The 16662-nt window shown below is 32.3% G+C and overlaps 1 pseudogene; it reads right to left on the reverse strand.

Moving 5' to 3' along the window:
• Positions 1-2152: 2152 nt before the first annotated feature.
• LOC100800160 (GDSL esterase/lipase 4-like) lies at positions 2153-13400 on the reverse strand (annotated as a pseudogene).
• Positions 13401-16662: the final 3262 nt, after the last annotated feature.

The raw sequence follows: 16662 nt of genomic DNA on the forward strand, positions 1-16662 counted from the left end.
TGATTCAAGAATACAAGACACAACATCAAGATGATCACTAGTATTTTAAGAAGGGAATTCATAATTGATATAACAAAAGGTTTGGCCAAGTAATTTAAGTTAAAAAGTGTTTTTCAAGATATTTACTCTTTGATAATCGATTACCGGAGGATGTAATCGATTACCAGTGGCAAAAAATGGTTTACAACAGCTATTAAAAATTTTGAATTCAAATTTTAGATTGTGTAATCGATTACACAATATTGGTAATCGATTATCAGTCGTTAATAAACGTTTTAATTCAAATTTTAAAACTTGTAATCGATTACACAAATCCTGTAATCGATTTCCAGAGGAGATCTTCAGAAAATAACTTCCAAGAGTCACATCTATTCAAATGGTTTATGAATGGCCATCAAAGGGCTATTTATATGTGACTTGGAAACACGAATTGTGAGAGATTTTTCATTGCCCAAAAAGTTTTATCCTCTCAAAAGATTAAGAGAGTTTTTCTGAATTGAAATGTCTTATCCTCTCAAAGATTCCTTGGTCAAACACTTGCATATTCAATAAGGAATTGTGATTGATCTTCATTGTACAAACCTATCTCTTTCAAGAGCGATTTCTTCTTCTCTTCTTCTTACTTCTGAAAAGGGATTAAGAGACCGAGGGTCTCTTGTTGTAAAGGATTCCTGAACACAAGGGAAGGGTTGTCCCTGTGTGGTTCAGACTTTGTAAAAGGAGTTTTACAAAGAGAATGGAAAATCTCAAGTGGGTTGCTTGAGGACTGGACGTAGGCATGGGAAATGGCCGAACCAGTATAAATCAAGTTTGCATTTCTCTCTTCCCTTAAACTTCTTTTATTTATTGATATTTATCTTTGGCTTGAAAGAAGTTTATTTTGAATTGTCTTTTGAGTAATTCATGTTAAGGGTGCATTGTTAATCTAAAAAGAGAGTGAAATTTTAATTGGGGAATAGTTCTTGTTATCTTAATTCAACCCCCCTTCTTAAGATAATTGAGGCCATTTGTCTAACAACTTCAAGTTAGAATCAATTACGAACCTTGAATTAATTTTGATCTCTTCTCCGATGAGAAATTCAAACACATGAAAATTTATCTAAAATTAATTTTAAACTCAAAATCAATTATCCTTTTAAGAAAATAGTATTTTTTTCAACTCTCTCAAAATGAAATCCATTCCAAACATATATATCATGGTTGCTTACTTCAACAAGGTATAATATCTAAATTTTATATTTTTATACACTTTTTCATATTTATCGTCGACTACCAAAAATATGCATTCATTTCTTATGATATTATGCACGAGTCAAATATATTATGACAAACTCATCAAATTCCATTGTAAATATATAGTGAAATTTGATAAGTGAAATATATAAAATCTAATGATTGAGATTTCGGATAATTACATGAAATCAAATATGCACTTACAAAAAATATGAATTTCTCTACATGGTCACTCGAGCCCAGACTCTCTTTGTTTCTGACGACAGAAACAAGGATGTGCTGAAGGAAATAAGACACATGTTTTATTTAACAAATATAAGTCAAATAATTGAAAATTAATTTTTATATAAGTCACTACTTCGTCTACATTTTCTCTCATTACATGATTGGATATAAGCATTAATGATATATAGTATTTTTTATAATTTTATAATATTATTTTTATTCAATTTTTTTTACCTATTTCTCTTAAATTAAATAATAAAATATATCACTTTAATTTTCTTTTTTTCAAGACCTGTGTTTTCAAATCTTCTCTTGTGTTCGTGGCTGACATAAGCTCTTGAAGAAGGAAGAAAACTCAATTATCCTGTCACAACTTCCGTGATCAAGAACCCCAATTTTAAGTAGGTACAAAAGGCATATGCCAAGACAAAGACAAAGCATCCAACTATGTAGTTAGAATTAGTATAGAAGTAGATAAATAAAACTATGTAGTAAGTGATACTTCTGGAAAAAATATCAAAATTTAAGTTTTAAAAGTATAAATTGTTTGAAAGGTAATTAAAAAAAATAGTGATCGAACCGGGCTCCACTCGGCATGCAAGTGTGCATTTATAACCTAACATGTCACAGACTTTGCATATACTATACAAATATTAAAAATGTTTTTAATTTTATTGTTTTTTTGTGAATAAGCTCAGTAGGGAAGTTGTCCTTGCTGAGTTTCTGGGGCATCAACTACATCAGCAATAGTGAGTTTCATCACCTCATTGTTGAAAGAAGTTTTTAAATTGTAAGATCCTACCGAGGAAGGTGGTCCATTCCATAACACCTTAGAGAACTGTTCCTTCTCTGTTCCATGGATAGAATTGTTGGGATTCAATTTAATCAACCTAATTTGATTCTAACAGACAATCATCAATTCTAACCACATGCTTTTTATCCATGTAGAGAGAAATTACTACATAAAGATGGATAAAACCTCATTGTGTTTCCATACTCAAAATTATGATGAAAACAAAATGCGGAAGCATATATGGATTAGGCATAATGGAATGATGATGAAAGGTTGATGAGAAGATTGGTTTTATGATCTTCCAAATGTAGAGAACCTTTTTTTTTTCTTCTCTAAATTTTTATCTTCTGACGGGATAAAGAGAAAAGCCAAACTGTACATGTTACAAATGGGGACCATAACCTTTATACGGGTAACTGCCATCAATTACCCCAAATTTGATAATTATAATTTGACCCCTCATCAAATTATAATATCACCAATGGTATCTACACAATTAGTCTTCCATGACATATATGCCCTTAGCCATAATTTTATATTGATTAGACCACTTTAATATTTTGACTAATGATATAATGGTCCTAACTCATTCAATTATGTGATATATATATATATATATATATGTGTGTGTGTGTGTGTGTGTGTGTGTGTGTGTGTATGTATGACCCAAAATTGCTAACAATCTCCCATTGGTCACACACACACACACACACACACATATATATCCTTACAATCCTTATGAATGTGTTAGACTTTATGAGCTCAAAATTTGTGAGCATATTCCAAAAAACTTGTCCATTGATTACATCCGCATGTAGAACCAAAATAGTTTTCATTGTATCAATCACAACTAAACCCATCAATAATCACTAATGCTGACATAATCAAATGACATAGACTCATCATGCAATGTGTAACATGAAAATTACGTGAAGGTGGCCTGTACACGTCTATTTTCAACTGGTCCTACTTTACCTCAATTAGATCATTTAATAACCTTAATGTACAAAGTGTAATAACTGAATAATAAACCATATATATATAACCAAATATATCCAAAAGTCAATGTATGCATACATAAAATCTAACATAGAACATAAAATACATAAAAGTGACTAACTCCCACTAAACCAACGATTCCTCGAATTGTAAAACATCCATGTGAGCAACATGCTCATGAAAGACCTTGGGTGGAAGTCCCTTAGTAAGAGGATTTGCTATCATGCAGTTTGTCCCTAAGTGTTCTATGGAAATTTGTCCATTCTGTACTTTTTCCTAAACAACTAGGAACTTGATGTCAATATGCTTCGACTTGGTCGAGCTCCTATTGTTGTTAGAATACAATACAGTTGATTTCTTGTTACAATATAACTTAAGTGGTCTTTCAATTCCTTCCACAATTTGCAGCCCTGTGACAAAATTTCTCAGCCATATTCCATGATTTGATGCCTCATAGCATGCCACAAATTCTGTCATCATAGTGGATGAAGTAGTAAGGGTTTACTTGGCACTGTACCAAGAAACCGCACCACCGGCTAACATGAAAATGTAACTTGAAGTGGATCTCAAACTATCTAGGCATCCTATAAAATCTGAGTCAGAATACCCAGTGATCTCCAACTGATCTGACCTCTTATACGTGAGCTTATAATATTTTATTCTCTTCAAATACCTTATAACTCTTTTGGTTGTTTTCCAATTATCCATTCCTGGATTGCTTAAATATCACCCTAATACCCCAACTATGTATGCTATATCCGAACATGTACATACTTGGGCATACATCAAACTCCCTACAGCTGATGCATAAGGAATCTTCTGCATTTCCTGAATTTCCAAATTTCCTTTTGGGCACTGTTTGAGACTAAACTTGTCTCCTTTAGCAACTGGAGTATCCCCGGATTTACATTCCTACATGCCAAACCTTTTAAGTACCTTTTCGATATAGCTCCTTTGTGATAATCCTAGAATACCCCAAGATCGATCTTGGTGTATCTGAATTCCTAATACAAAGGAGGCATCACCAAGATCTTTCATTTTGAAGTTTCTTGATAGAAACCTCTTGGTTTCGTGCAACATGCATGTATCATTAGTGACAAGCAGTATGTCATGAACATATAAGACCAGGAAAATGTACTTGCTCCCACTGAATTTGTGATACACACAATCATCAACAAGATTCATCTCGAAACCAAATGAGAGAATTACTTGATGAAATTTGTGGTACCATTGACGAGATGCTTGTTTAGCCCATAAATGAATTTTGTCAGTTTGCAAACCATATTCTTTGGGTCTCTTGACACAAAGTTTTCTGGTTGCACCATATAAATTGTCTCATCAATGTTGTCATTGAGAAATGTCGTCTTGACATCCATTTGATAAAGCTCCAAATCATAATGTGCAATAAGAGCCATGATTGTCCTAAAAGAGTCTTTCGATGAAACTGGAGAAAGAGTCTCTTTAACGTCAATCCCTTCCTTTTGGGTATAGCCCTTCGCCACAAGACGAGCCTTATACCTCTCCACATTACCTTTGGAATCCTACTTGGTCTTAAATATCCATTTGCAACCAATGGGTTTCACACCTTCTAGTAATGGGACAAGTTCCCAAACCTTGTTGTCTTGCATGGACTTATACTCCTCATTCATTGCTTCAATCCACTTTTTTGAGTTGGAATCTTGCATGGCTTGATGGAAGTTGACTGGGTCATCTTCCATCATACCATTATTTTTCTCATGTTCCTGGAGAAATAACACATAATCATCTGAAATAGCATTTCTCCTTTCTCTTGTAGATCTCCGCAAAGATACTGGCTCATGAAGCATATGTTCTTGAGGATTTTGAGTTTGTTCTTTGTGAATGACCAAATTATCTTAAGTGGGGGATTCAATAACAATATCTTGTAGAGGTTTCAAATTTGCTTAATCAAAAGCAACTGTATGAATCGGTTTTGGAATCGCTACTGATTCTTCCTCTAAGACAAAGTCGCTAACCTTATTCTTCCCCCCAAACTCAATATCCTCAAAGAATGTGGTGGTTCTCGTCTCAAAAATTGTCTTTAATTTGGGATCATAAAATTTATAACCCCTGGATCTTTCAGAATAACCAATAAAGTAGTTGCTCACTGTTCGGGAGTCCAATTTCCTTTCATTTGGCTTATAAGGCCTTGCCTCAGTTGGATATCCCCATACATGAAAATGTTTCAAACTAGGATTTAGCCCAACCCAAAGCTCAAGGTGTTTTGGAAGTTGTCTTTGTTGACACTCTATTTAGAATGTAACCTGCAATCTTTAGTGTCTCTCCCCATAGTGACTCTGGTAAGTTAGAATGACAAATCATGTTTCTTATCATATCATTAAGAGTTCTGTTTCATCTTTCAGCCACATCATTCATGCTAGGTGACCCCGACATGGTGTACTGTGGGACGATTCCACATTCCTCTAGGTACCTGGCAAAAGGCCCCAGACGTTGTTCACCTGAACCGTCATATATGTCATAGTATTCACCACCACAGTCAGATCTGACACTCTTGATTCTCTTGTTGAGTTGATTTTCAACTTCAACTTTAAATGTTTTGAACACATCTAGAGATTGTGACTTTTCATGTATAAGAAACAAGTATGCATATCTGGAGTAATTGTCTATGAATGATATAAATATTGTTGACCATTCCATGAAGGTGTATGAAATGGCCCATAAATGTTCGTATGTATCAATTCCAAGACGTTTGTAGCCCTATATGCACCTAATTTCTTGCTTTTGATCTGTTTACCTTTAATGCATTCAACACAAAACATTAAATCTTATGAAATCAATGGAATCCAAGATTCTATTTGACACAAGTCGTTCAATTTTGTTCTTAGAAATGTGACCTAAGTGCTTATGCCATAATACTCCTGAGTTTGTATTATCGATTCTACGCTTAGTACCACACAAATCTGCATTAAAGGATTCACCATAGGAAGCTACAGTATCAAGTAAATATAGATTATTATTAACCAAGAGTGAACCAGTTCCAACAATATCTGAATTAAAAGATAACCTAAACACATTGTTTCCAAATGAACACAAATAACCCAATTTGTCCAAATAAGAAACTGAAACCAAATTCTGTCTAAATGAAGGTACAACAAAAGTGTCTTTCAAATCCAAATAAAAACCAGTACATAATAATAATCTAAAATGTTCTATAGCTTCCACCTCCATCGATTTACCTTCTCCAACATAGATCCATCTTTCAGAATCAATTGGCTTCCGGTAGCTTAGGCAACCCTTCATTGAAACACTAATGTTAATAGTGGCACCTGAATCTAACCACCAAATGTTTCTAGGTACTGATGCTAAATTGACCTTAGAACAAACCAAAGTAAGAAACATACCTTTCTTTGTATGCCCAACATGATATTTGGTACATTTATTTTTTACATGTCCAGGTTTACTGCAAAAGAAATAGTTGTCACCTTGATTTTATTTCTTTTGTGTTGGACCCTTAGCAGCTTCATTCTTGGGCTCCTCGGTTCTTTTTCTTTTGCCCTTGTCTTTAGAGGTACTCACAACGTAAGCACTTTCAGTCCTTTCTTGCTTCAGCCTTTCCTCTTCTTGCACACAATATGAAATGAGTTTATTAAGAGACCATTTCTCCTTCTGACAGTTATAAGAGATCTTAAATTGACTAAAGTGTAAAGGTAGAGAAATTAACACTAAATGAATAAGCAAGTCTTTTGATAGCTTAAGCTCCCTTAATTTTGAAGCAATATTTGACATTCCCATAATGTATTCCTTGACATTTCCTTTATCTTGATACTTCATGGAAATCAAGTTTTGAAGGAGAGTACTTGTTTCTGCCTCATCACTTCTTGCAAAGCGATTTTCAATTTCAGTAAGGAATTCTTTGGCACTAGTTATTATATCATTTGAAACATTGCCCCTAAAGACCTCAGGAATGCCACACTTAATGATCATAAGACTCATGCGATTTGAGTGATCCCACTTAATGGTTAGAGGTACTAGAATCCGTAGGAGAAGGGGGTTTCTCAATCCTTAATGCAAGATCTAGATCCATGCAGCCAAGAACAATTTCCATGTTCTCTTCCCAGTCCTTAAAATTTGTACCATTAAGGACCGGAACCGAATTCAGATTAGCATATATAGAAGCAACAACTGAAAAGATCAAAACAAATAATACAATAAGCTCACATAACATAACAGTCATCAATGCATTTAAATAATGGTATATCCCATCTCAAGATACCTAGTGCACCATTAATATCAAGTCTTCAGACACTGGTATTAATTGCTAGTGATATCCTTGTTGTAATGTTCAAACGTTGATAGTAAAAGCATATCAAATAACAAACCCATCTTTTGATGTGACTTATCATTCACATGCAAAACCTCATAATTATCACATGTTTAACATTACAGGTCTGTATGTAAATTAGTTAAATGCTAACTTTCCTTTGGGTTAATCACCATTCATATAAATAATCACACATGTTAACATTTCTCATGAACAATCTACACAAGAGAGGTCACTTTGGTGATATCTTGATTCAATTAGCTCATTTAAATGCTAAGCAATTAAAATGATATACCATAGCTAAATTTTGAACATTGATGCACCAAATCCAACCTTAAAACATTTCTAGAGTAAATTATTTTAACTTTATTTATTTATTTTAAATTTTAGAAGCTCATGATTGTTATTTTGATGTACTGTAGTGGCCTCTAAAAGTAAGAACGAGCACAAAGTACATGAAAATGAAAATATGTAAAATATCTAAAGTAATTTGCTTGATCTTACCAACAATATATAAAATATCTAAATTTATTTAAAATTTAGAATATGCCAGCAGCCTGAATAAATAAAATTTCCAAAATCATACATGAATCAAGTATGGGTGGCTCTAACACCAAATGTTGGGATTCAATTTAATCAACATAATTTGATTCTAAAAGACAATCATCAATCCTAACCACATGCTTTCTATCCATGTAGAGAGAAATCATTGCATAAAGATGAATAAAACTCCATTATGTTCCCATACTCAAAATCATGATGAAAACTAAATGCGGAAGCGTAGCGTACCTGGATTAGCCATAATGAAATGATGATGAAAGGTTGATGAGAAGATTGGTTTTATGATCTTCCAAACGTAGAAAATCCTTTTTTTTCTTGAATTTTTTTCTTGTGACCGGATAAAGAGAAAAGCTAAACAGTATGAGTTGCTTTCTACAAATGGGCACCATAACCTCTTATATTGGTAACTGCCATCAATTACCCCAAATTTGATAATTATAATTTGACCCCTCATCAAATTATAATATCACTAATGGTATCTACACAATTAACCTTTCATGACATATATGCCCTTAGCCATAATTTTATATTGATTAGACAATTTTAATATTTTGGCTAATAATATAATGGTCTAACTCATTCAATTATGTGATATATATATGTATGACCTAAAATTGCTAACAAGAACCCACCATACAAATAGTTTTCAACATTGTCACATAAGCACTACTCTTTAGCTTTCTTTGTACCACCACAAGTGAAAATGCCTCCGTATGGTCTACTTCCACAACAAGCATTAATTCCATCCTTAAAACCTTCCAAAAAGTTCAAAATTCTACTGGGTACTTATTAATTGTGATTGATAATATTAGTGGCAGTTAGGAATATTAATTAATCGGTTGCAAATTACAATGCATACCATATTGTGTGGGGTTATGTATTCTATCATGAAGCCAATCATAGAAATTAGAGTTAGAGTCCATGAATCCTTCAAAGACATGCTCGAGGCTTGTGAGAACATTACCCAAAGCATTATTATGTGCTAGAGCAAGAGCAGAATTGAAGCTGCTTCAAAACAACCACTTTTGTTAGCTTTCAGGTTTAGAGCTCTAAGCGCTGGCAAGCAACCCAAAGGACTAAAACCTACGAATCCAAACTTTCTAGCCCCTTTCTCATGTAGAGACTGTACACACAAAATCAGAATAACTTGTTAGTAGATTCTTGATTATTGAGAAAGCTATCTTGGGCTTTATTTAGTTGAGTTAATTTTGTGAGTAAATAATTAATTTAATCCCTAAATTTGTATCTTGATCATGTCATTTTAGTTTCTAAAACTAAAAAAAATTCAAATCAATCTGTCAAATTAGGATTTTATTTAAGTCTATGAAATTAATCACTTTTTGCATTTGGGTCCTTAACACATGTTTTTATTATGACTTAAACCCTGGAGTAGGAACAAAATGAAAAAAAAAAGTTAACTTTAGTAACTTAAATGACGTCCGAAAAAAATTTTAGAGACTTATTTGAATTTTTTTTTAATTTCAAAGACTAAAATAACAATAAGATAAAATATATAGAAATTCAAGGACTAACTTGGTACCTCATTTTTAATTTGCGGCTAATAAGGCTGACTTGGATTGCCTGTGTCAAGTTTCCAATGACCATCCCAACAAATTGTTGAGGATTCAAGCTTTCTTGCATTTTTTGGGTTAAAAAGATAACCACCCATTTAATCGTTGTTTCCTACGCTAATGAAATAAATTGCTTCTAAGATCAGTTCCTTTGCCTTCTTCTCTCCAAGCTTTTCTGCTAGTGATTTTCTCACTTCTTCAAAGTGCCTTAATTGTGTTGGAAGATCAATCACCTATATAAAAATAACAGCTTATTATAGAGTTCTAGATAAATCTTGCTGACAAGTTAATTACAAGTCATATAGATACACAAGACGGAAAAAACTATGTAATAATAAATAATTTTAAATATATTTTTATCTCTAATAAATATATGACTTTTAGGTTTCTTTCCTAATAAAAATTTTTTTTACATTGAATTTCTAATAAAATAATTATTCTATTTTTGATCCTTGACACTTATTTTTAGTCCCTAAAAAATTAATGTATTTTATATTTTCATCCTAATAAATTTTTTTCATTTGTTATTAGTTGGGACTAAAATAAAATTTATTAATTTATTAAAGAAAAAATATAAAATTTGTTAATTTATCGGGATAAAAAAATGTTAAGGATAAAAAATAAGTATTATTTTATTAAAAATTTAAAACAAAATAAAAATTTATTAGAGAATAAAAAAATAGATATTTATTAAAAATAAAAATATATTTAAACCTAATAAATAATGTTGATCTAAGATGGCAATCGTGTCAAATATAAATATCACGTGCTTATTCAATATATTAACTAATTAATTTACCAGCCCCTGATTGGTTTCAGCAAGAACACCAGCTCCACCAGAAGCAAAGTTGATACCGTTACTATAATCAACAGTTGGTTGTAAAACTGGAGGAATTTGTGGCAGCTTAGCATATTTAGCTGTATCAGCATGTAAAAAAGGTTTAGCACCCGCCAAGGACGAAGTATAATAATATTGGCTTCTTAAGAAAAAAGGGTTAATAATATTTTGATTCATTTTGCAGTTATTTTGTTTTATTGTATTAAGTTTTAAAAGTTTCATATTAATTTTTATGTTTTTAAAATATATCATTTTGGTTCTTTTTTTAATTTTTCGCTAGAAATATTAATATTTTATTAATTTTTAAATTTTAAAAAAGCTCAAAATAATATATTTCAAAAACATAAAAAGCTAGTTAGAATGAAACTTTTAAAACTTAATGTATGTTTCATTGGAAGATGATTCTAACTAGTTCAATCTATAAAAAACCTCATCCTCAATCGAGAGTTGTCGGTCTTCTTCTTCACCTTTATCAATGCATTGTTGTCAGCGACGAAAACGAGACAGTTGTCGTTAAATGAGGCAACAATTTTGGCAGCTTAGGGAGGTTGAGAGAGACGAAAGTGGGGTGGGCAGCGGTCTTTTTGGGGCGGTGGCATGAGGCAGAGTGACATGAGAGGAAATGACCATTATCCATTGTGATTGAGAATAATTGATGAATGAAATTATTATTGTTATTAATTGATAAAATTAAATAATAATAATATGAGTGTTGTTGTTCATGATTTTAAATCTATTTTTTCTTCATTTACTTAGTGATTTTTAATTTTTCCAATAAAAAAGATAGTGTTGGTTTTTAACTACTAATATGTTAACTTAATTATTTTAAAATTTAAAGCACTTATGGACACTAATATTTTTAATGAAAATTAAAAAAGAACCAAAATCATACATTTCAAAAATATAAAAGATTAAAATGAAACTTTTAAAACATTATGTACATGAAATAATTGCAAAACATAAAAGACCAAAAGTGACATTAAACTATTTAAAAATTTTAAAGTTAATGAAATATTAATATTTCTAACGAAAAATTAAAAAAATACCAAAATAATACATTTAAAAAACATAAAAGACTATAATAAAACTTTTAAACCAAAACAAAATAACGGCAAAACATAATATATTAAAAATGATACTAAGCCCAAACAAAAAGGTTCAACAGGAACATAGAACTTTTGAATTAAGTAGCTAATAAATATCTTAGTCAATTGTGCACGTTAAAAAGGTGCCTAATGATATCCTTTAAAATCAAAGATAATTAAATTAAGGAAAAAAATATGTTTTTTTTATCTCTATTTTTTCTTGAAATTTTGTTTTTAGTAAGAGTACTTTCATATCATCGACCCAATTTAGCTTTTGTACTTTATAGAGAACTTGTTTTCGATCAGTCTCTTTTAGCTCATAGATGGTGTTAACATCATTGCATGCGAATTCATGGAAACACTATTCTAGGAACAGTCAAAATCACACAACAACAAATTTATAACAACTGTTGAAAAATAATGTTAGAAATAAAGACAAAAATAAAATCCTTGAAAGTTACGGTTGGATGTGTTTGGAGGAGACATATTAATCATTTCTTTTTTAAAAAATAAAACAAATTAGCACACCATTTTAATTATTTTTTTTAGAAAAGCACTCTGTTTGTCACATCCGAGAGTCTATGAAGAAGGACTAAAGATAAGTTTTCGATAAAATATAGAAATTAAATTGAATGATATGAAATTTTCAGAACTAAAAGATGTCAGGAAAATGAGGAGACTAAAAGATATTTTTTCGTTGAATTATCAATCAGTGAAAATAATAGAGTTCTCCATTTGAAATTTTTACATTGAAAAAAGGATGTTAATGCATACCTATAACATCTACCATGACTCGGCCATTTGGAATCGTCAAGTGAGTTCTTCAAAAAATACTATGTCATCCATATGGTTTGCAATCTGCTTTGTTCTCAGGAATAGTATCTATGTAGTTGTTGTTGCCACACTCTACAGTAGAGTCTCCAAAGATGAAAAAGGCATTAGTGGTGGAGGTACTTGCCTCGTTTAAGAGGCTCTGGGATGTGCTGCTGAAACTCATTGAAGCAATGAACTGAATTAAGGTTATGCACACAACGGAGCAACCCAAAGGAAAATTTTGCTATGGCACCATCTTGAAGAGAGAAGATTTTTCAACTAATCCACGTTTTCATGTTTGTTCTACTGTTGTTTATATAAGCATACTGCATACTATGCTTTCATTGGCAATCCAATCGATGCAGTGGTCCAGTTTATGTACGTAGTTCAAATTATGCCCGTTCATCACATGATTTTTATATCAGTACCTTAGCGAGGAGACAAATGCAATTTGCGTTGAATGCGGCAATTCTTCAATAATTTCTTATTTATCCCTAACATACATAAAAATGTTAATATGGACTGAGGATTGTAATTGACAACCAAAGGAATGCAGGTCGAATATTAAAATGCAAATATATACATTGGTCAGTGTTATTGATGCAGTACGTACGGGATAAAATGAATGAACAACATGTGAAAGACTTTCTTTACATTTCTTTTTCTAAATCTAAATATATAGGACATCCAACAATTTCAAATTCTGCTGGATAAGATCATTTTAGATTTTTGGATTACTTTTTTTTTAGTTTCATAATGTTATATAAGATATAAGAACTTTTTTTTTTCTCTAGTAATAGATCTCACTTTAAGATCTTAAGTCACTTTTACGAATTTTACAATATATTTCATTTTCACTTGAATATATTTTATTAATCAGTTAGGATGAGAGATATTAAAAAATATTTTTTCATTAAAAAATATTTTTTTTTTGAAATGAAAGCAATTCATGAGAATTCTTGAGGAGGAACTCAACCTCCATGCTCGAGATCTCTAAAGCATGTATAGTGGTAGATATGGTAAAGAGGGGTTCTTGAGCCCCTATTAAAGATGTTCTTATGGATTAACTGACAACAGCAGAGTGTGATGGGCAAATTGGGGTGGTGCATAGGGGGATTGTAGCTTTTTGAGTGTGCAAATCATACAATTTTTTATTGTTATGGTCTTAAAGCATCTTTAGTAGTAGAATTCATTTTAGATTCTTAGCTAGATAACCTTTTGTAGATCCCATGGTACAACATAGGATGCAAGAACTATTTTTTTGTTCTAATGATAGATCTCACTTTTTGAGGTACTTTTTGTGGGTCCCACAATGAATCTCACTTAAATATATTTTATGAACTAATTTTAAATTAAATTTTAAGTGATTAATTATAAACATTTTAATTGTGAAATAACTAATATCAAAAAATAAAAATATTGATAATTAAATTTTTTGTTTATGACTTAAAGTTAAACCGACGAAAAATACATAACATTTATAAGCAACAAAATACTAAATATTGACATTCAACAAGAAAAATTAAATTTCATCAGTGTTGTGGCTTAAACGTGCTCAAATATGCTCTATCAAGTCTAATTGAAGTTGTTGATAAATTTGCCTTGTATGCATATAGTGTTTTGTTTATAGGTATGTAACGAAGTCGGGAAGAACACCATAAGATACATGAACGTTTGAAATTTATTCGTCTATATGATCATAATCAACATTAGCATTATTGTTGTATGTATCTCGTGCATCTTTATCAATCATGTTAGACAATATAATGCATGTCAATATAATATTCTTCATTGTATCTATGTGTCAATTACGCGATAGATCACATAAATTGCAAATCGAGATTTTTGTACACCAAATGCTCTCCCCACATCCTTTCTTGTCGATTATGGACATTTTACAAATAACTTTCTTTTCTCTCCTTGTAGCATGGGCATATGGTCTTCACAAAAGTGACCCAATTAGGATAAATGTCATTTGTAAAATAGTATCCCATATAATATGGGGTTCCATTAATTATAAATTGCACTAGAGGAGCTTACCCTTGCAAAGCATCATTAACATAGATGATTAATTTAATACATTAATGTCATTGTTTGAACCTGTAACTTCATAATATGCATGCTAAATCCACAAGTTTTGTGACACATCAACTTTAAGTATTATTGTGGGTTTGCAATGATCACCTCTACGATATTGGTCTTGCCCTGTAACTTGGCAATTTTTTTATTCCTAATGCATGCAATCAATAGAACCCAACATATCTAGAAACTCACGAGCCTCTCCAATTTGTAGTAGGTGATTGATGTCGTAGTTGTTTGGACTTCTCAAGTACTCATCCCCAAATATCTCGTTAACACCCTTTACAAAAGCTTCTAAGCATTGAATTACAATGCATTCAACAATTCTAACGTACTCATTGACACTATCGGCATGTGATTCATATGTCACTATACAAATTGTTGCAATGCACTTCTGCAATAGTGAAAGATCTCATCTACCAACTGCATCAGATCTCATTTAGAAATTAAATAAGGATCATAATTATTGAGTGTGCTACAATTTGAAGGAACAACTGCTTGTGCATTCGAAACCTTCATCGAAACTACGTCTCTGTGTATACAAAATTTTCAGAGAAGTAGTCATTCAACAAACTTCTATGTCTGCCTTCATGATCGTGATTTATGGCGTTTTCTTTCTCTCGATCAACTACTATTCTCTACTTGTTGTTGCACCTCACTAAGTACCTCATGATTTCTTCTTTAGTGTTGTCTTCAAGTATTTCATCAATAATTTCTCCCAAAAGTCTATCGAAGTCTAAGTTTCGATCCATTTTATGAGTGAGTGTAGCTAGAAAAAAAAAACAAAGGAGATTGCAGAGTTTGTAGAAAATTGATGTGAACCTTACGGGGCGGATCGTTTGATACAGGTTACAGAGTATGGATGACGCCACTTCCAGTGAAGGAAGATAAGTCAGGGTAGACACCACTTCTGGTGAAGGAAGATAAGTCCGGGTAGACGCCACTTCCAGTGAAGGAAGATAAGTCTGGGTAGACGCCACAAGGATTACCTTGATAAGTCTGAGATTGGTTCAACTAGGAACCCAGAGAGAAACTCACCAAATTTTATCAAAATGCCAAAAGTTTTTTTTTATTGAAAATAAAAACCAATACTTTATAGTGTATCTGAACAAAAAGATAAAAATAGACATGGGCCTTCTAAACAGTTTGGGCCAAAATTACAATAAATAAAAATTATAACTAAAAAAACATATTTAACTTGGGCCTTCAAATTAATCTGGGCCTTCAGCAATAATTAATAGTCTTGATAGTGTCTTTGCCTCTGGGCCTTCATCCTTCTCCACTTGGGCCTTCATCCTTCTCCACTCAGGGGCTTTATCCTTCTCCACTTGGGCCTTCGCCCTTCTCCACTTAGGCCGTTAGCCTGTATTTGGCCAATTTCAAGATTCTCATCATTCCCTCCTTCTTAGAAAACATTTGCCCTCAAATGTCCAGGATCATCACGAGGTTCAAGTACCACTTCCTTCCTTTTTTTGTTGGCTTGCTTAGTATAACTTTCATTCTTCTTTGCAATTTGCACCTTCACTTGGTCATACAATATTTTCACATACTCAACTTTGACCTGTGCATCCTTATGCTGAGTCTCTTGGGGCTTGTTGTTGTAAGTTGGCTTGTTAGGCAATGAAACTTTTAGAAGGAGATCAACTTGATGTTCTATGCTTCTTGAAGGTGGCAGTCCATGAGGAATCTCCTTGGGAAAGACATCTTTAAATTACTGCAATAAGGGTTGAACACTAGGAGAAACATAAATAGTTAACTGATTAGAATTATCACTCTCTCTCTCTTGTGTATCACTATTTTCCTCGGGTGTATCACTCTTCTTTTTCATATTCCTTTGTGGTGCCTCACTATTTTCTTTCTCTTGTTCTCTCTTTTCTCTCATTCTGATTTGGTCATCACACACTTCTCTAGGGGATAGAGGTTTAAGAGTAAACGAGGAAGATTTGGCTATTTTTCTGTAGGGCTCTTCTTTGTTACGGTTCAACAAACGTTGCATTTGTGTAGTCCACGCGTCCAGAAATAAGCGCTGAGATTCGTCCAGTTGATGATATACACCACCATTGTCACCAGCTCTTGCCATGATTAAGGAAAAAAGAATTTAGCAGTAAATTAAAAAAAAATTCAGGACCTCACCACACTCTACTCACTTGTTTCTCTCTTTGATG

Source organism: Glycine max, chromosome 15, assembly GCF_000004515.6.
Source record: "Glycine max cultivar Williams 82 chromosome 15, Glycine_max_v4.0, whole genome shotgun sequence".
Classification (NCBI taxonomy): domain Eukaryota; kingdom Viridiplantae; phylum Streptophyta; class Magnoliopsida; order Fabales; family Fabaceae; genus Glycine; species Glycine max.